Here is a 22,466-nt window from a genome sequence, read left to right as displayed (position 1 = left end):
ATTAAACTCTTGTGTAGATTACCTTCATCTTCGTGTGCCTTTCCTCTACACGCAGCGTGACAACCACAGACAGGGCATTTCCTCTATCTTTTCAATTTAGACTGCAAACTGCTTTATTCTGTGACCTGTGGTCAGCAGTATAATGGAAGAACTTTAATTTATACATTGATTTCAATTAAAATGCAATGAAAACTAAATAAATATGTTAAAAATAAAATACATAAAATAAAAAATTCTGGGAATATATCCTGAATTAAAGGGATAGTTCACCCACAAATGAAAATTTGATGTTTATCTGCTTACCCCCAGGGCATCCAAGATGTAGGTTGTTTCTTCAGTAGAACACAAACTAAGATTTTTAACTCAAACTGTTGAAGTCTGTCAGTCATATAATGGAGGTGAATGGAATAACATCTTTGAGAGTCAATTAAACATACACAAACGAAACCAAATTAAACCCTGTGGCTCGTGACGATGCATTGATGTGTAAAGACACGAAACGATCGATCTGTGCAAGAAACTGAACAGTATTTATATAAAATTTTTCCTTTCTCTTTGGAGTGTTAATAGCTATTGGTGCATAAAGAAGATCTGTAAAGTTGCAAAGACTAAAGTCTCAAATCCAAAGAGATATTCTTTATAAAAGTTAAGACTTGTCCATGCCCTCCTAAAATGCCTCGTTTAAACATGCCCCCACATATCTACATCACTGTGTGGGAAGTTCCCTTTCAGTCAGTCACATTCTACGTTACGTCAGTCGTGACTGACGAATTGGGATCTCGCCCGAGTGTAAACTAAACAAACCAATGACAGTCTTGGTGTTACGGCGCGTCAGCGGGGGTTGCCATTCAGTGCTGCTCATCTTTGGCGTGCTGCAGCTGCCATTCTGCGGTCTCGCCGCGACCTCCCCTGGGCGCTTCAGCGCTCTCTCTTAAAGAGTATTTCCTTTTTTTCCTAAAAGAGCAAATATCTAAAAGAGCTCCACGAGTGACGGGCGTCTTTTTAAAGATGGCTTCCCGCTCGTGCGTTTCTGGATGCGGTCGTTTCCTGCCTCCATCTGATGGTCATGATCGCTGCCTCTCGTGCCTGGGCTTACAGCACGCTGAAGCAGCGCTCATGGATGAGTAATGTACTCAGTGCGGGAACATGACCATTGCAACGTTGCGGTCTAGATACCTCCTCATTAAACGGGGGGTATCCCCCTTGCCATGCCCCGCTCTAGCTCTTCCGGTTCTCGGAGGGCTACTTCGGTTCATGGTAAGGGAGACCTGAGGGTTACGGGGAGAGCTTCCCCGTCGAGTACGTCTCCGCGGGCCTCTCATTCCTCAAGCACGGCGCACCACCTGGGGTTTCTGGATGAGTATGCTGGGTCCTCGGACAAGGCGGGGTCCAGCATCTTGTGTGGGACACAGGCAGAGGACAGGATGTTGATCGCTGCATCGGCGGGCGAGCTAGGCTCTGGAGATGAGGATTCTGCTGCGCTGCCACCGTAAGGTAGAGTGGCGTTGCCCGAGTCAGATCCAGAGCTGACCGCTATGCTTTCCCGGGCCGCCGAGAGTGTCGGGCTGCACTGGAGGCCTCCTCCTTCTCCCGAACGCTCGAGGCTGGATGATTGGTTCCTGGGGGAGCAGGCCAGGTGTCGGCAGCCGCCTCCGGTTCCATTCTTCTCGGAAGTGCATGAGGAGGTTACTAAGTCTTGGAAGGCACCTTTTTCTGCCCGAAACAGGCTTCCTCCGTCCTCACCGCCCTCGACGGGGGGGCGGCCCAAGGGTATGTGAACATCCCTCCGGTTGAGCGCGCTATTGCGATGCAGCTTTGCCCGCAAAGCGCCTATGGCTGACCTGGGCAGATATGAGGGAGACCAACAAGCATCGCTTCCTGGACTCCCCGATCTCCCAGGCCGGCCTATTCGGGCAAAGCGGTGGAGGGCTCTGCCCAACAGTTCTCCGCCGCACAGAAGCAGACGGAGGCGTCTCGACACATCCTGCCCCGGCGGTCAGCTGCTGTAGCCACCCCACCGCCGGCTGCAGCCCCTCTGTCTGCTCGTCGCCGAGAGCCCCCTCCTGCGGCCTCCATCTCCGCTCTAGCTCGGCCACAGCAGCAGCCTTCACAACGGCCGCAGCGTGGAGCTGGCCGCAGGAAAGCGGCACAGCCCGTCTCCGCCCCTGCCAAGCCCGTGAAGCGCCAGGGCGGGCGGCGTCCCTGGGACGGGCGATCCGGGGTTCTTGGATCCGGCTCTTCAGGAGATGGTGACCGCACCTTATTTCATTTTAGAGCTACTGAGGGAGGCTTGAGCCTTTAATAGGCAAAAACTATCCTAAAGTATCATGTGTGAGGTCTTTTATTGATTCATTTATTTGCTTGTTTGTTTGTTTTGTACAATGATCAATATGTACACACGACAGCACATAAGTTTCATAGTCGCTATCTCGACTGGAAACCATAACGACGCTTCGTGTTTTCTGTCATCTGGGCTGCATTCAGCCCAGACAAATACGGTGCAAAACGTTTTTTAAATGGAAACGGTGGTGCGTTGAACACCCAGTTCTGATGACGCAAGAGTTGCAACTATGGCAGCTGAGAAGGCCGTTCTTTGTGTTCTTTGTGAAGAATTTTCGGAGCCTGATGAAATCGGTATAAAAACGTGTTTAATACTGCAAAATACGCTCGATGTTACAGTCATTACCCTTGCCGTCCAGAATAAAAGAGAACATTCCAATCAAATGAAGGGATTTGTGCAAACTGTGATTCCTAATTATTGTGATCCAACATTTGCCTCGCATTTCAGGATGAAAAGACAAACATTTTAGGTGAAGGTTCATCCACTTCTTACCTCCAAGACTGTGTTATGATCTATATGACCGTATTATTTTTATTGCGAGTATTAGGCTTATCATTATTGCTGATCACGGTTGTTGTGCTATGACATTGTAATATTTACTATTATATAATCAGAGGGGTATAGAAAAGTTTATGAAAGTGTCACTTCATAATACAATAGCAAAATATATAAATATGTATAGCATTTTTGTTACATTAATCAGTATTTAGCACACCTTCCTAAGGAAAGTATATGGACCAGAAGACATTGCAATTACTAAATTATATTTATACAGACTTAAAGAAGTTCCAGATCTATACTTGTGCTCTTATTATTTTAGTTATTTTGCCTTTAATGTAAATAAACATGTGCAAACAATATACTTGCTCTTGTGAATTTATTTGGATGTTAATTACATTGTGCGAGCTGTCTCTTTAATGCCGCGCAGTTTACATACATGTTGCTGCTGATTGGGCTGACATGTTTGACACACCCACCAAACAAGAGAAAACACATCTCAAACCCCGTTGCACACCGTCTCCAGGAAACATGTCGTTCAAACCGGAAACCATAGCAAAATGGTGCACACCGGTTTGAGCTTGAACTTGCCCCTATTTAGAAAAGAGCTAGCGATGCCCTAGTCTTTTGAATCGGTTCTTTCAAAGTGAACTGGCCAAACATGTTAGCAGAAGTGAATCGATTTGTTATTCAGTCTGAATCACTTGGACAGTTCACTCACGTATTGAACGTACTGAGCGATTTCTCACTTGTTTTCTCGTGTTGATATTTTAAAACACAGAGAACAAAAGCGCCAAGCATTTACAATGATGAATTCAAACAAGCCTGCAAAAAGCATCCTATCGTGTTCCAGCGACGAAGAAGATCGGTATTAAAGTTCAACACCTGCATGGCCAGCTTGTGAATGACTCTTTACTGCATGTAAAGACATTTACGAAAATATGATTATCAGACCACTAAAAGGTCACATAAGCAATAACAATACCAGAGCAACTAATGGTAGTCTACTATATTTGTTTATTCTTGAAAAGCAACGTTTGGCAAAATGTAAGAAAATATCAAAGTGAGGGGCATTATTTAAAAAATAGCACTCACAAGCACAACTTTCATTCTTTTCTCAAAAAGACACGTGCACACACACACACACACACACACAATGGATATACATATTATCAAACCAAAATTTGAATGGCAAAAACATAGATGAGTTTGGGAAATCAGATATGATTGTGACATTGATTGTGATATTTCCATTAATGAAAGGAAGTTTCCTGGTGCAATATAATTACTCCTCACCAGGGTAAAAGCCTGGAGTAACATACAAGTGGGTGTGAAGGCAAAGTAGAAGAGGCGTTGTAATGTTTCATGGCAGGCATTACAGATCCCCAGTGGCGCTTCTTACGAAAAAGAAAACTTTATTGTGAAAAACTGATGCGTACAAGTGCCCCAAAATAGAGCAGTGTGCAGAAGATATGCAGGTTTGTTTAGAATAGAATACAACTCTGCATCTTCTCTGGCACTGAATCCAAAGAGTCCGGGACTGTAATGGAGCTGCTCTATCTGTTTGGTCACACATTTTGTTTCTCCAGCAGGTATATTACAACGCCTTGGCCACTGCAGACACTTCAAAAGACCTGTATGTGCCAGACTAGAATGTAAGGTATGTCATGAGACATTAATGTTCTTATATATAGTGAAGTGAGTGAAGTGACGTGTGGCCAAGTATGGTGACCCATACTTGGAATTTATGCTCTGCATTTAACCCATCCAAGTGCACACACACAGTAGTGAACACACACACCGTGAACCCACCCCCAGAGCAGTGGGCTCCATATTGCTGCGGCGCCTGGGGAGCAGGTGGGGGTTCGGTGCCTTGGTCAAGGGTCTCACCTCAGTCGTGGTATTGAGGGTGGAAGAGAGCACTGGTTATTCACTCCCCCCACCTACCGAGACTCGAACCCGCAACCTTTGGGTTACAAGTCTGACTCTCTAACTGCCACTACTGCCCCCATATATATAATGTGAACACCTGGGAAATAGGCAATATTTCTTATTGATGTGTTGTACCACAATTTGCATTTAATACAGCTTCCAATCTTCAATCTTATATATATTCATTCAACTTTTGAATACTCTCCAGTGGAATATCATCTATCAGAATATGTGCCAATTGCTTTGAAGTGTTAAAGGAGGGAATTGGCTTCTCTCTCTTCTCTTCCAGTGGTTTGATAATATTCAAGTCATATTGTTTGATGATTTTCGCCCACTATTCTCCTTCACTGGTAATGTCTTTATTTTTAAATATGAGCACCTGAAGGAAACCCACGGTGTTACAGGGAGAACATGTAAACTCCACACAGAAAGGACTTCTGGCTCAAGTTCTCTCCTCACATGGCTGACACAAAAAGACTTTGGGTGAGTCCTCAGTTTGATCACAGTGGGATGAAGAGGTTGTGAGGTTGACCGATCAAGGGTGTGTTTTCCAAAAGCAGGGTTGCAATTTATTTCATTTGCATATCTTAAATGAGCAACATATACAAATCCAAAAGTTTTGTAGATGTATGAATGTTTAAAATATGTCGGTTCAGTTTAATATATAACAAAATGTGTATAGAGAACAATGCACAAACTGTAAAAACACTATATACATATAGTGGCACAAGTACAGTTTTGAGTTCTCTCTAGCTTCTTGAACAGTTTATAATAGTTTGAATACTTAAACTGGCAAGATTGAAAAACATTTTAAACTTTAGACATGTTGGCATAATGTCCCCCATCCCCAGGGAATCATGCCACTGGCCAAAAGTATTGTCAGCCATTGTTAGCCAACAAAAGTTTAGTTATTACCAACATAGTAACACAATTTTGTGTTTTCTGAAATCATAGTTCCAGCTACAGCTCTCAACTTGGTTAGAAGAATAGTTTCTTGTTAGTATGGCTGTGGACCTAAATATACTATGCTCTTGAACAGAATAAGCTAGCTGACGTAGTACATTCTGTGTCTTTCATTTCAAATACATACAAATTCCATTCTACTTATCTTAGTAGTGCTGTTTTTGATGTGTTTGAACAATGGACATACTATAATGTTACTACAGTTTAGTCATGACTAGCTAGTTAATTTATCCATGATGATTAAGCAGCTAATTAGGTCATTGTACAGGAAACACACCTCTGGTCTGCCTAAATCTGAATTCTTGAAAGTTTTTAAAATAATGATACTTTTGCATTTAAGCCTTAATAAGTATTGCTAGCCCAATGGGTGTGGCTGAAGGGGCAAAACACTAAATAGCTGCACCACATTTGCATGTGATATTTCAGCTCCAAAATATTTATCTTGCTAACCAACCTCAAGTTTGAACAGGCAAAAAATATATAGCTAAAATAGTGCTAAGCCATATTAAGTCATGCTTCATAACATAGACAATAGGTAGAGAGTAGTAAACTGCCTTGAGATGTTATTTAAAAAGTCACATGCACATTAGAAAAGACTCAGGTTTCCAGATTTTCTTTTTATTTGAAACAGATTTGATGAGCCCAGAAATAGAATGAATAATGGAGTTTAAAAGCTCATTACGAGAACAGTAACTCCCAGTAGCTCAACTTTTATAAGGAAAGAAACAGTTTCTCACAAAAATCACTGTAAAAGTATTTCAGTCAGGGTGGACAGATGCCAGTGGGGATTGTCTGGTATATTTCAGATTCAATTAAGTACGATTAAAATAAAACAATATTAAAATTAGATGGGGTGCTGAGGTTGAAGTCATTAAAGTTACAGAGTCAGAGTAATGTCTCTGACAGAGTCTTTTCCTAATTAATATAATGCGTCAAGGGAGCAGCCACATGCAGCTAGGAGAGAGGAGGTTCATGGGACATGTTAGATTTTTCTCTCCAAGACCCATTTCTGCTGTGTGGCGAGACATCATTCGAGAGAGAGATTAAATGTTTCAGCTCTGCTCAAGAACAGAGGTGTGAGTTTAATCTTTCATAAATACCCTTTTTATCCTCCTCCTCTTAGAACTGTGAAGGTCACAATCGACTTCACATGCCATGCACTCAATGACAGACCCTAGCTGCAAGTGTCTCTCATGATCTTAGCACAGGTCATCAATAACTTTTTTAAAAGGTGCATTGATTTTTGAGTGACTAGCGCCAATTGATTTCTGTGCACTGCATTATTTGAGGCTTTTTTAAACTCTTGTTGTAAAGGTCCTGGAGGTCTCAAGGATTTGCCGAAAGATGGAACACTGATTGGTCGTGGAATGATTGTGCTCATTGAAACTGTGTTCATTTGAGTGTGTCACCTCTGCTAACAAGTTGGTCAAGGACAAGTCTGTCTTTAGCTGTTATGAAACATTTAATCTGGCGTTCCTTCACATTTGCTTTCAGATACTCCCCTGCAACTGAACTCACTTGGTAAAAACCAGAGGGCAAAGGTTCCTGTTACATGAACAGAAATACAGATTGCAAAGCGTACAACTTATAGATAAGTTGGCTATTGTCTGGCCGACCTTCAGTTACAATGCGTCTTGGGAAAATCTTCTTTTCAAAGCTTCTCCTCACTCACTGTGTAGGCCGGTCCATTAGGAGACTGAGCCACAGTTGTAGAAGGGTGTTCGACAAGATGAAGTGGGCAAAGTCACCCCATGCTTTTGTTGGGCTTCTCCCAGCATTCACAACCAAGGTTGTGTTTCCTACAAAAGGTCTCAATGTGTGAATCACGAAGGTCAGCGATTAATTGATTGGCTAGATTTCCAGGAGGGTGGGGGGGACATTCAGTCAGCTGAGACCAGCATGACAGTTTTAGCAAGCGTCAGCTTCAATCAAGGACAAACATGTGCCATTGTTTCCCGCGCACACATTCGCCCACAAAACTCCCTCTGTGAGACAGCTGTGCACAATACCCCTGGGTGGCACTGAGCAACTCAGCATTTATTCTGAATCTCATTTGCTTATTTGGAGAGTTTTCGCATATATTCACTTGGAATTGCAGTCTGAGAATGGGGGCTTTCTGTAATAAACCAAATTCTCCTGATGCGCACAAGGGTTTTAAGAGATGCCGCCACTACATCAAAGTAATGTAGTGGAAGAATTCTTCCAAAACATGCCTCATATATTTTCAGGCGGAGACTTGATTTAATTTTACATTACTGTGGTTACATAAAAAAAAGAGCAGGGTTAAGACTATCTCCCTGACCCTGCTGCAACTGGTTTTGACAGCTCATCTGCAGACGCAGGAACGATATTACATTTCCTCTGAAGCAAGTATTGGGCAGGGTTTAGAGAGCAGGGATTTTGTCCTTCAAGTTCTCAACAATCCAAGCCATGGGAAAATTGACTCTTACTCCAAGCCATGGGAAAGGCTTTCTGAGTTTGCCTAGAAAGACGTTACTACGAAAATGAGGGATCGGTGCGAGCTGGGAGGAAAAAAGCAAGAGGTAGAAGTTGAAAACAGTTTCTCCTGATGACTGCTGAGCTTGTGTCCTCCTGTTGTCTCTGTGTTGTGTTATGGGGGAAGCCTCCATGCAGAGGGCTTGATGGAACCCTGCCATATGGCAATAATGGGAGCTCAGGCTCCACCGGAGAGCTAGGTGTGGACTGTGACGGAATGAACTAATGTGCACCGCCGAGCTCTGCCTCGCTGCACTGACTCCAGCAGCTGTGGAAAGATGACTTGACTGTAGGGAAAAGGCTGTGAGGACACAAGTGTTTGATTAGGGGAACTCGATGTGGCCCACTTAACTCTTACATGTGTGGAATACTTAGACGTCTAGTTCAAGCTTGGTAGTCAGCAAATGGAGGCAGATCTGAAGCATGGGTAAAATGGATTATGGTCAGAGCGGCTTTTGTTCTTAAAGCAAAACGACTCAGGGGGATATTTTAATTCCAGAGTCATTGCACTTTGATTCCTTGGCAGCCACAGGTACAGGCATTGTTAGACTGTCTTAAAAATCAATCTTTAGTTGCTGCAAGTGGCAGGCCATTAGAGGCACTGTGAGAACAACAAATTAAACCTATGTTCGCATAGGTAGAGTCCATTTAGTATCACATTTTGAGTGGTAAAGGGATTGATTGTGTTTTTTAAAGTATGACCAGTTGGTTGGAAACTGTAACCCTTATCTTGGCAGGCATGGTCTCAAAGCAATAAGTAACATGATCGGCATAACTGACATAAAAAGAAAAAAAAAAGAAAAACCTATTTTACAAAGTTTTGCTATTTGTGCTTCTTTACAAAATATAGAGTATTGTGTTTCTGGAATATGTATATTAACCAGAGTCAGAAAATATGATCAAACCCCAGCAAGTGCTTGGCTACACCGTGAAATCCCATTACACCATACCTGCTGAGTGAGGCAATGTTTTACACACCATCGCACCAACTTATTTCTGTTTCCTCAGCTGGTCCAATGAACTGATTTCAAACTGATGTTATAGTCAGTGTGGATGAACTTAGCAGTGTATGGATGTAGAGAATGTAATTACACTGACCGTGTTTGTAGAGTCCTTGAAAGAGTTTGACATTGGAGTGCAGACCGCTCACCAAACAAAACCATGAAAATAACAAAAGGCACACCGTATTTTCTCAGTTGGGCTGACAACAAATTCAGTTATGTTATAAACTCAGTGAATTCTCAGTTATTCTCAGTTGTTTTTTGACGTTTTGCTATCACACCTTTAAAACTTTTACATGGAAATGTATAGTATATGTTATCATTTGCGTAACACCGTAAACTGTGATTTTGCCATGTTGTTCATCAAGGCAGCAAGTTTTGCACAGATGTTAAAGTGTACTGTAATCACAGCAATTCAGTGTTGCTCATTTCTGATGAATTCACTTAGATGTCCTAAAACACTGACTGACTTTGTACATGGATTACGGGAGGGGAAAAAAACAGATTTATTAAATCTACTTTTTAGTAGTCAATTTTTGTCCTTTGTATTTTAAACTGTATATTCAACCCAAACAGAAGGAAATGGAACGGAAGGAATAAAAACAATCTCTGGTGATAGAACAGCAGCAGGAAATGGAAACAAACACTGACACTGTTGTGCATCTGGCGTGTGACTGTACAGTGATATTTCCACAGTCATGCTGGATTCTAGCTGTGGTGTTAATGAAGAGCACCATGTGAATAAGGCGTGCTGAGTAAAACAAGTTCTGTACATTCAGTGAAGGGCTATTCATAATGAATCTGCTAGTGCTGGGTAAAGTCCCGGATTTGCCTTTTACAGTCACCCTTCCAGCAGATTCTGACTGCATTAGGGAAATAAATAGTATTTGGATATAAGAGGAGGTCAACTAAAGACCCATATAATCATTTGCTTGGTGTAGTTTTATGTCCTGTGTTGACATATTTTCTATTGAAGTCATACGTTTAGGCAAGGCATATGAAAAAGCTCATCCCCAAGCCCTTATGTTAGACTGCTGAATGTGGTATTAGAGGAAGGGACAATCAGATAGAGAGCTTTCGATTGGACAAAATCTTTGTAGTACACGACTCATCAATAGTTTTATTCCTTTCAGCAGTATATAACTGATAGGCATAACTTGACCAAAACTAGATACTTAACTTAAATAATGGTACTAGTAATGGTTAAAAAATGGTACTATTGTTTTTGCATAACAATAGTATTTACTACATTTCATTTATGCTTATGCTTATTTCCAATGAGAATTTTCATGAAAATAAAAGTACATAGATAAAACGATTAATAATTGTCTACACATAAAACATACAACATATAATTTTATTTTTTTCCTTTTGATTTTTGGATAAAATGTGACCACATGTTTTCGTGAGATTGAACTAGTTAATACCCTGGCTGCTTTTGAATATTGCAAACATTTCATCCACTCTAGGATTCATGATGATCTACAATTCAAGTATATTGAGGGGAAATTACACACTTAAATCCTACAACTTGCACATTCCCAGAATTTTTTAGAGTCTCCATGCTTTCCCCACTGCATGCCCAACTGACTGGAAAAGGAAGGTAGAGCTGAGAAAACTTGGACGTAGCACCAGCTCTTACAGATGGAGGACCCTCTTAACTTTAACTCCAGGTAACGGTGAAATGACGGGCTATTGAGCAGGGGATTATGGCAGTTTTTGCAAGGCTAGAAGCGCTGACCCTGCACAGCTCTCGCATGAGCAGCAACAATGGCATTTAGAGAGCCAGTGCCAAGGGTGCTGGCATTCCGTAATGAGATGTGTGGCCATCTGCCACGGCATCTTTGGGATACTGAAGACACCGTATGCTCCGCGTGTGTTTACTACTCCAGGCACAACCTCACAAGGTGACTGCCAGCATCATCTGTAGACTTCGATTTGCTTCAGATTCGCTTCAGACTACCACTTGTTTCTCTCTACTTTGTTTTGCATTTATTTAATTTAATGGATGAGTTAATTAATTCTATTTTCACTTGAACGTTTTAACTCGAATGTCTGAAAACAAGATGATGAAGACATTGAGGCATTTGAAAGTGAAAATGCAAAAATAGACAAACACTCAGGCATATAACCTCAAGTGTAAAAAAGCAGGGAATCACAAAGATGCTGCCAAGCAATGCCCTTCAGTTATACTGAGAATCTCTGAGCTTGGAATTAGATGAAGCCCTGAGTAATTAGCTTCGACATTTCATTAAACATTGTATAGCTTCAATGCATAAATTCAGAGGCTCCCACAAATATGGAGGCTATAATGAGGTACCAATATGAGCTGTTTTCATGGTCCAGACAGTGATTCTTCTTTAAACATGACTCACCATTTTGCAATATTTAATGAATCTGAAATATAGTTTGAGGCCTTTGAAGGTTCTTTCTATCTCTGAAATGAAAGCAAGATAGAAAGAGAGAAAAGGTGCATCACTGAATTACTTATGTAACCATGGTTCCCTGAGTAGGGAACGAGACACTGCATCCTCTAGGGGTCACCTCGTCGTGACCCGTGTCTGAAGCATACATTCAAAAACACCAAAAACATGTTGGGCCGGTGAAAGCCCATGACGTCACTATCAGTGCGACTATAGTATAAATAGGTGCCGGGAGAACACGTCATTCACTTCTTCGTCTGAAGCTTGTGTCCGAAGCATGGCAGGAAACCTAGAGGATGCAGTGTCTCGTTCCCTACTCAGGGAACCATGATTACGTAAGTAACCTGATACATTCCCTTTTAAGGGAACTTTTAACTGCGTCCTCTAGGGGTCGCTATGGGGAACGATATACCCACGCCACCATGCTGAGGGGAGTGCATGCCAGAAACCAATGGCGAGCAGTAAGTACCAACTCTACCATAGCCATGGGAGTTGCCCCTAGGACGTTAGACGGCTGTCCATGACATTATCCCCTACGGCCAAAGGCCAAGGCTACATACCCCAAAAAGCTTACCTGTTAGGGCCAGACTCCTGGGCCCGGGGAAGAGCTCAAGGCTTGGAATCAGGAATAGATTCCTTTAAGGGGATACGACCATGAGCCTAGCATTATACTAAGTCTTCGCCTGTCACACAGGGGCTACTGCTTGCTCTGCATGAGCTTGCTGAAGGAACTGACTCAAAAGACCCCTAGTAGCAACACCCTCTTAAAAGTGAGAAGTGCGACTATAGTATAAATAGGTGCCGGGAGAACACGTCATTCACTTCTTCGTCTGAAGCTTGTGTCCGAAGCATGGCAGGAAACCTAGAGGATGCAGTGTCTCGTTCCCTACTCAGGGAACCATGATTACGTAAGTAACCTGATACATTCCCTTTTAAGGGAACTTTTAACTGCGTCCTCTAGGGGTCGCTATGGGGAACGATATACCCACGCCACCATGCTGAGGGGAGTGCATGCCAGAAACCAATGGCGAGCAGTAAGTACCAACTCTACCATAGCCATGGGAGTTGCCCCTAGGACGTTAGACGGCTGTCCATGACATTATCCCCTACGGCCAAAGGCCAAGGCTACATACCCCAAAAAGCTTACCTGTTAGGGCCAGACTCCTGGGCCCGGGGAAGAGCTCAAGGCTTGGAATCAGGAATAGATTCCTTTAAGGGGATACGACCATGAGCCTAGCATTATACTAAGTCTTCGCCTGTCACACAGGGGCTACTGCTTGCTCTGCATGAGCTTGCTGAAGGAACTGACTCAAAAGACCCCTAGTAGCAACACCCTCTTAAAAGTGAGAATCCGGAGGATACATAGGTGGAGTGGTGCCCAAGGTGGAACCGGGGCTTTTAACCAACTCAAGAAAGGGCACGAAGCTGCCGCGCGTAACCCTCACCATACAGGATTTTAGAAAGAATGCAAAGTACTAGCGTGCGAACTTACCACAGTGTGGATTTTAGAAAGTGTACAAAGACTTCACATGCACACTTACCATAACATGGATTTTAGAGATACCGTCCAAAGGGGCTCTCGTGGCACTCTGAAAGAGCAGCCCACAGATGGAAATGGTACATCACCAGAACAAAATGTTTGAGAAGCCATCAGCTCGATCTATGGTAAAATGCTGGAATGGCTAGCAGTAAGTTACCTAGCTGAGGGAGCAACACACCCAGCTCTCAGTCGAGAGGGGGCTCGACCTACAGCATGTTCATTATAAATCAGAAGGGTAAGTGTACTGCAAGCTTAGCCAAAAACTCAGTGCACCAGGGAGGCAGAGGAAGGGCCTAGTTCGCCTGATGTTGCCGGTTCCATGTGCTCTGGGAAAACAGAGAACTCAACTCTCACGTGAGAGGAGAACTCAGAATTCAGAAAGCAGTAGCGTGCTCATAGGCAACCCTTTGATAAAAGGGAACACTGCTAAACACTACCACGGGAACAGCCCACTGAGCAAGGAATCCAACTCCTCAGAAAGGGAGATAATTCAAATGCTCGAAAGAAAGCACCAAGCTCACAATAACCCTCAATGGTGAGGGGAGCGATGCTTCAAAACGTGTGTCAACAGAGACACACTGGTTGAGTGGAGCCCAAGGCGAGTACCGGGGTCTAAGCCAACTCAGAGAAAGGGAACAAGGCTAATAACAGTTAACCCTTACCATACAGGATTTCAGGAAGTGCGCAGAGTCTTAGTGTGCACACTTACCACTATGTGGATTTTAGGAAGTGCGCAAAGTGCTCAGCGTGCACACTGACCACCATGTGGATTTCAGAAAGTGCACAAAGCTTAGCGTGTGCACTTACCATAGCATGGATTTAAGAGCTTCCCAAGCCAAACGGAAGTGGCAAGCTCAAAGATAACCCTCTGAGACGAGGGGAGCACTGCCTGAGACAGCATTTCACAAGAAGGTTCTTGCAAATGCCACCTATACTTCCCGCTCTGTGCCTCAGCAAGAGGGGATATCCTGGTGACCAGGAAGCCCCTTAGGGCTACCTAGATACGGCATACCAGACAGGGCAGCCTGAAAGCATAAGCCCAGCCCGGACTTCCAGGAAATTTTGCAGTGCCGTGCCGGGGGCCTGATGATCAAGAAGGCTCCCACAGAAGCCTGTGATCTGGCCGCATGATCCAGGAAGCATGAAGCCGGAACCAGGGCTATCATACTGACTGGATACAACATCGACAAATGAGGTAATCACTGCAAGTCGAGAACCTGGTTTCTGAATCCAGCAGAGGGGGTGCTCACCGAGGACCTACCCTTGAAAAGGACAGAAACACACAGGTCCCGGAAAACACTGCAAAGTAAGCTCGCAGATGGAATACACGCAACCACCAGCGTATTAAATATATATTTTTATAAAAATGGATCGTACTCACCCAACATGGTTCCCCGCTCAAGAAGCGACCCGAAGAAGCCTTTAGTCCGGACCATCAGTAAGGTAGTTACTATGAAGCCATAGAACCAACCGAAACATTATAGGTCCAGCATAGGAGACTGTAATGCAGGAAGTTCCTACCTAACCTCGGTCAAGTGGAGAGATGGTGGTTACAGGGGAATTAGGAAGGGGAAGATAAAGGCAGATGTTAGACCCCCCGAGGGAAATTAGAAGATACTTAAGTATCACAATGATCCGGACGAAATCTAGGATCACATCCCTTAGGTCTTGCCTACATCCCTTTGACTCGCGATTCCTCCTACCCCTACCCACAGGCGGGGGAGGAGCACGAGCCGCGACACTAGCCTTCTCTGGCCGTCTCTGATCCTCAGAACGAGATGGGCCAGGACCCCTGGGTTGTTCAGGCTGAGACCTGGACCTTCGTAGAATTAAGGATTTGAAGGCTGCTGAGCTGGAGGGCTATGGTCAGAAAGATAACGCTCATCGAGATGTCCTCGCGACGTCACTTTCTTGGCCCGCTTCCACGGCAAGTAAAGCCTCGCCATGGCGCTATCCATAACCTCCAATAGCTCATCATATGCAGGGCAAGAGGATTGGGAGGGCTCAGCCTCAGCCTCAGCCTCTTCGCCATTCTCAGACATCTCCTGCTCTTCCTGGGCCAAACCCAGCAGAGCACTGGCCCCTGGATCAGACGATGTTAGGGAAATAACATCATCCTCCAGCGGCTCACTCTCGTCCACAGCCGATGAGCGTGAGAGGGAAAGCCCCTCTTTAAACTCATCGGCCATATCCGCCTGCGATCCCCACAAGCTCATTCTCCTCCGTGCCTCAGCAGCGGCGGGTCCTGAACCCGCGGGGAGCAGACGGCTGCCCCTCTCTCCTCGAAAAGAGAGACAAAGAGAGCGGAGCTTTTTCATCGAAAAACACTCACAGTTAAAGCAAATTGCCCAATCGAGGACATCGTGTACGTACTCTTCACCCAAACAAAAAACACAAAGATCATGTGTGTCATCAGGTGTCAAATAACGACGACACGGATGCACACATCTTCTAAACGTCTTGCACGTGCTCACCATAATGAAGGAAGAAAGATCGCTCTTACCACGTAATGCACGCTTCAAACAAAACAGTCAAAGAAGAGGAAGTGAATGACGTGTTCTCCCGGCGCCTATTTATACTATAGTCGCACCGGTAGTGACGTCATGTTGTTGGTGTTTTTTGAATGTATGCTTCAGACACGGGTAATGACGAGGCGCCCCCATAGCGACCCCTAGAGGATGCAGTTCGAAGTTCCCTTGACAGTAAGCCAATTTTGTGAGTATGACAGCTGATGGGCAGCTGCTTTCAAACACTCCTGTGTGTTTTTTTTCAGCTTTCAGCAGTGTAGCCAATCACAGAAATGGCATCTGAGCTCATAAACTCAATGGCCAATCAGAGATGTTTAAGTTAGTCAGAATCCACTCAGTACCAGAGTTTTCATTCAATGTGCATTGACTTTTCCACACACTCGCAAATCCTTTGATTATAAATATCAAAGTGTAAATATAATTTAAATAAGAAATTAATTGTTTACAACTTAATTATAGCGGGTGTTTTTGCCAGAATCATTTTTAGCTATATCGTTCAGCCCTAAGTAGGGACATCCTGTTATAAAAGAGTGTTCTGTTTTGGCCTGACCTATTAAAACATAGTATTATATTCATGTATTTAAGATATGCATGCATGCACGCATCCTAAAGATGGTGGCCACAACAAAAAAATAACGTGCCTGAAACCCATGAATAAAGACAGTTAATAATGTCAGCAGTTTGAGCCCGAGTCAAATTCTGGCAATGCAAATGACCAAGCCAATCGACCGGAAACAACTTTGCAAGCACATTTGGGTTGTACTGTTCTGGAACAGTGTTGTAAAGGAATCTTAACCACTGATTCCTAAGTGCATCCACTTTCGGAAGACCAAATAAAGTGCTTTTGCTTCTGCATAGAAACACACAGCATCTCCACTGCATGGCAGCAACAACACTACTGCAATAAACCACAACTTCTTTCTTTGCGCATACATTTGTGTGGCGTTATGTAAATATTTCTCTTTTAGAGAAATGCTTCTCTTTTAGATTGAAAAAAAAAATCCTTTTGTGGGAGACTTTGAGCTTTGTAAGTTTGCAGATCTTATATATGCACAAACAACTAGAAAACAAAAATATGAAAACAGATCATATGGCCCCTTTAAGTTTCTTTTACTTTTCTAACCTTGCACTGAGATTTATTTTCATTCACCTGTATTTTGATGTAAAACATGTATCTCAAGGTGGGTTAAAAGAAAACTTTATTGTGCTCTGTGTGTCAAAGATAAACATTACGGACACTGTTTAGGGGCTGATTGAATGCTTCATGCATTAATGGCTATACCTACACCTGCCAATGTGTTACAAGGCTTTTTTCATTAATTTATAAATTAATCATAAATTTATTGGCCATTTTATTTTTACATGAGTAAAGTATAGTGGGGAAAGTAGAGGTGAGCGAGGGGGAGTGGGTTCAGGACATGTGAGCCAACAGCTGGTATATACATGTCCTGAGCATGTATACAACCCTCTGTGCCGCAGTCCTGAACTTTTATAAAGTTTTAACTCACTACTTAGATGCAGGTACATAATTGATGATACATAGGTACATATAAACTTTTCTCATGTTTTACCCAAAACAATGTGGACAAGGCTTGGTAAAAATTTATAACTGCACTAGAAAATAGGGAAACTAGGTTTAGAAATGTAGCCTTGAATGGATTTTCACAATGTTTGCCACAATCTATCTATCTAAAAAAAAAAAAAAACTGAACGCGTGTATAGCTGATTAAAGCATTGACCCCATTTCCCTAGAGCACAACAGGTTTATTAACTTGACTCAGTGTTGAAGGTTCATGACCTGAGAATAATCAACTGCATTCGAAGTGCCTTGGAGGTAATTTGAGGAAGTTGAAATGTACTCTAACAAGGCTGCCTAGCTAGAATGAACCAAATTGCTCATGAATTGATCATGAGCTATTAACATAAAATAGCTCATGAGTATGGGGCTATCTGCTTCTGAATATGTTTCTGAAATGGAGAAAAAAACTCTCAGAAGCAACATGCGTGTGAGAGGTTGCAAGACAAATTAGGAATTGTAGATTTAGATTTCAGTGTGTCAGTGGATAAATGATATGTTTTGAAATGTTGCCATACACTGCAGGTGCACCAATGGTGAAACAAAAGAACAAGGGGATAACATAATTACAACCCTGGTGGCTGCCAGATTTTGGTTGTTTGAGAGAATCTGATTTTGGAAACATGTCTTTCAAACATTTAAACAAATAGATGTAATCCCAAACTAACTTTCTTAAACTCGCACACTGAAATACAATTTTTGTTAATGATATTCACCATCCAAGAGTCATTAATGAAGGGGACTTTAAGTGATTCATAATTAGACACCTGCAAATACAAAGGCACAAGCAGCATCTAGGATATTCGCGATCATTAGTACAATAATATAGTCCCCTGTGGTTTCTAACACACACTGCAAGTGATTGAATCAAGAATTTCCTCGCAGCATTGTTGATTTCCTGTGAGTCAGACACAAGTTCATACAGATAAATCAGACCGGATTAAAATATATGGTGCCATGTCTGTCAAGTCAAAAGATAGCCATCTCAATATGTCATTCAATAATCGTGGATGATACATTGCAAATGCAATCCATTGAGGAGAAGTGCTTTCTTCCAGTAAGTCGTCTCATAAACTGTGTCATATAAAAAGGCATCTGCAACCATGCTGTGGCTGAGCTTGTTAAAATCCCTCTGTTCCTAGTGCTTGCGACTCTAAATACAAAAATAAAAAAAATAGGAATGTTTATTCCTAAACTGATGGCACTTAATAAATAGCAGATTTTAGAGGCCTGGCATCATGTTTTCATTCTGTTTACCGCAGTATCAAGAGAACAACCCTGATCTTCCCATTGCACACCAATAATAAAAGTGTAAAAGAGGGAAAATTAATGACACATTTTGATTAAAGAAGTCAAATGGAAAATAAATCACAAACAACTCGCATACATATACTACAAATAGCAGTTTTTTTTCCACACAGGAGTGCACAGAATTACTTTTAGTGGGAAACAACCCTGGTGATCTAAAATGAATGTCTAATGTAGGGCAAGGTATTTATGCTATTTTAATTTTAAATAATTTTTAATAATTTTATCATAATAATTATTCAGTTTATCAGGTATATAATTGTTTACAATGAAATTATAGTTATATAATTTGGTATGTAAATGAAGTTCATTTCAAATGAAATTTGGTTCAAATTGTCGAAGAGTTAACGTACAGGTAACTGACATCACCTAAAATAAATGTTGCAGTTTTAAAGTGGGGACATGGGGTAATGTCCTGAAAAGTCACCTTCTCCTTGTAATACCTGTGTTATACCTTTGTCATTATACAAATTTATGTCCTCATTTGTCACAAAAACGCGCACACACACACACACACACACACACACACACACACACACACATTAGTATATGTGCATGGATGCATACTACTGTCAAATCTTTTAATATTATTATTATTATTATTAAAGTCGTACTTATATCTGGCAAGGACACAATAAATTGATCAAAAATTAAAGTAAAGACATTATTACAAAATATTTCTTTTTAAAATACATGTTGCTCTTTTGCACTTTCTATTCATCAAAGAATCCTGGAATGAATGAATGAATGGAAGAGCGAGCGAACGAACGAACGAATGAATGAATAAATTAATATATTAATTAATAAATAAATAAAAGTATTACAGTTTATACAAATATATTATGAAGCACAACAGCTCAAAGCTGTTTTCTTGGAAGCTGCAGTTGTCATAAATCCTCATTATTTTGACAGTTGTTTGTTTCTCTCTCTGTTGATCTTGGACCAGATCTGGACCCCAGTCTAACCCTTCACTAATAAAAGAGTAAAACTAGTCTGGCATTAGCATGAAGGGCTACTTTCCTCAGTAAATGTGGGATCTGTATCACCTCCTCTTCCTGAATAAAAGAGGGCAGAGGGCCACTTGAGGGACTTTGATAATGAGTGAGTCAAGTCGATCTGGGGAATTTTTTGGCTCCCCCTTGGCTCAAGAGACTAAATCTATTTCCATCTCTCCCATATGTTCTGATCCAAAAATGGGTCTTTTTATGTAACAAAGCCAAGTATACATGGACTCACTAAACTTCAGCCTCTCAGATAGTCACGATGCTGTTTTCTTCATTTCCTGTCCTGCAGAGATCCTCACATCTGTCTACAAGCTCTCTAATTCTTCTCCATTCTCTGATTCCAATGGCCCAATTAATTGAATGGCTTCAAAAAGAGGGAAAATGCATAATGCGGATTTGTCATACTGGCAGGATGCTATATTGCTTGCCTATTGCTTGCATCTCCATCCCCCATATGGGCGGGCATGAACTGGCTTTTTGGAGAGCCTGCTTAGTCTCAGCAGGAGACGGGGGAACCATCCAGGATTTTTCACAATGAAATCACCTAATACAATTTCCAGTTTCTAAAAAGCAGATTGTGTCAGATTAGAAAGAGGATCAAAGCAATTTAGCAGGTTTACGAGGGCAAAGTTAAGATATCCATTCACTCAGTAGTGTAAATTTTATTAGTTTAACCGTAGGGGGTTGAGAGCTGCGAAAACAATGACATTTCTTGTTTCAACAACCTTTATGTCATAATATTGACTTTTTGTAGTACCTGTCCTTATTTTCTTTTTTTTTTTCAAGGTGCTTTATTGGCATGATGAATATTTGTACGTATGTTTATGAGTTTTCAGCTGAGCTGCATGCAGATAAAGAAAGAAAGAGTGCAATGCACACAAGTGTATTATTATTATTAGTAGTGGTAGTAGTAGTATTAATAATATATATATATATATATATACTATATATATATATATATATATATATATATAAACAAAACCTTGCTTTGAGACAAGGCTTTGTCAAGTCAACATTTAAACAACATTTTGCTTTGGACTTTTAGTTTGTATTTTAGTCATTTGCTGTTTCCTGTTTCCTTCATAAGCTCCAGTTTTTGCACCTGTGAGTTGCACCACTGCCCTGCCCTCCTGTTCCTGATCCAGCACCACTAGTCATGACAGGTCTGATCAGCCGCCAAGTGGGAAGATCATTCTCGGCATCAAAATGTACAAGAGTCTTTGAGGGTGATTCTTCTGCCCTGGGCTGTTCTTGTTGACAACCATCAATCATGCAGAAGTACACAGTGCCTTTCTCGTTTAATTCTCCTTGACTGATTGTGAGTCGGAGGGGGAGCAGGGCCTGACAGGCCTGGAGAGTGTCCCCCTGCCATGCTTCATTTCCCCCCGATGGCCACGGCAGTCTTTCAGAGCAATTTCTGCAGCCTTATGAAGGCAGTATTGTCTGTAATATCTCACTTATTATTCTAACAACTTCTCAGGATTTCTTATTTTTTTCTTCTGTTTGTTAGTGAGTATAAAATAATAAGTCACACGAGGCTGTGCACTGCAGTTGTTACGGGGCTGACGAGACGTGAGACTTGCGGATCCATTCGCAGAGTTTTTTTATTGTAGAAGACAGAGACGTGGTCATACAGCAGGCATGGGTCAGATAATGGCAGACAGGTATATGGTGGGCAAAACACAAGAATAGTCCTAGGGCTAGCGCAGGTCGACGATCGGCAGACAGAATCAAAAGGGGCAAGACAAAAGGGGTGAATCCAGGGAACCAGGCGAAGATCAGAAACCGAGAAGACTGAGGCTAAGGCTAAGGCTAAGGCAAATGACTAGGGCTAAGGCTAATGACTAGGGCTAAGGCTAATGACTAGGGCTAAGGCTAAGGCTAAGGCTAAGGCAAATGACTAGGGCTAAGGCAAATGACTAGGGCTCCGTAAGGTAGCTATCTCTAGGGGAGTGATAAATGCTGAAACAATACTCGGCAGAGGGAAGGGATCAGAGTGAGTGTTAAATAGTGAGGGAGTGATATGAAACAGCTGGGTGCAATCAGTGTAAACAGGTGTGTGCAATTCGTGCTGAGTGCAATCAGTGCAATGCATGATGGGAAATGTAGTCCGGGGTGCTATGCAACAGTTTGTGTAGTGCGAGAGTCAATGAAATGGAAAGTTCATGGACCGGATTCGTGACAGCAGTTTATTTTTTACAATGACAAAGGGATGTTGTTATAAAAAAAGAAAAAAAAGAAAATAAACACAGATGTATGGATTCATTTTATTGATTTAAACAGTATTTGTCAATAGATGTGTAATTAATTTGTGGTATTGAGAGTTGACTAAATACCTTTTCAATATAAATATGTCAGGTTAAAACTGTTATACTAAGTACGTATATATGCATATGGAAATTTGTATTCTAGGTGCTGGTGACTGCCCACTGTTTCTTCTTTTCACTATTTTTAATCGCTTTTAGTTGTTTCTGAAATTTACTTAAATAGTCTTGTCGTGTAACAAATCAATGTTTAAAAGTAGGAAGTCTCTCAATTAATTTTTGGTCATGAAATCTACATGAAAAATAAATATGTAAGTATTGTATGGTTGTTTGAAATGTTAGATTTAGATGATGATTGAGTCTGCAGGACACTGTTCTCACTGCTTGATATTTCATGTCAAAAACATTCAGTATATCGGCTATTTTACAAAGTTTTGGATGTGCAGATTTTAAATGCAGAACTATATGAAATTTATTAAATGAAATGAAAGTTCATTTCACTCCAATATGAATGAAAGGTCATTGCACTAAATAGAAAAACTCAACAACTGATTATATTAACACAGGAGACTAGCTTGAAGCATGATATGCT

The 22,466-nt window shown here is 41.8% G+C and overlaps 1 long non-coding RNA gene across 1 annotated transcript; it reads left to right on the top strand.

Annotated features, from left to right (window-relative positions):
• The first annotated feature begins 474 nt into the window (after positions 1-474).
• On the top strand, positions 475-16,619 carry LOC107591895 (uncharacterized). Its single transcript, XR_001609918.1, has 3 exons — positions 475-486; positions 758-759; positions 16,499-16,619. It is a non-coding gene; the product is annotated as an uncharacterized lncRNA (long non-coding RNA).
• Positions 16,620-22,466: the final 5,847 nt, after the last annotated feature.

This window comes from Sinocyclocheilus grahami, unplaced genomic scaffold (assembly GCF_001515645.1).
Source record: "Sinocyclocheilus grahami isolate Dianchi unplaced genomic scaffold, SAMN03320097.WGS_v1.1 scaffold147.1, whole genome shotgun sequence".
NCBI lineage: Eukaryota > Metazoa > Chordata > Actinopteri > Cypriniformes > Cyprinidae > Sinocyclocheilus > Sinocyclocheilus grahami.
Note: the sequence above shows the minus strand (reverse complement) of the source record. Positions and strands in the feature narration are given on the sequence as shown.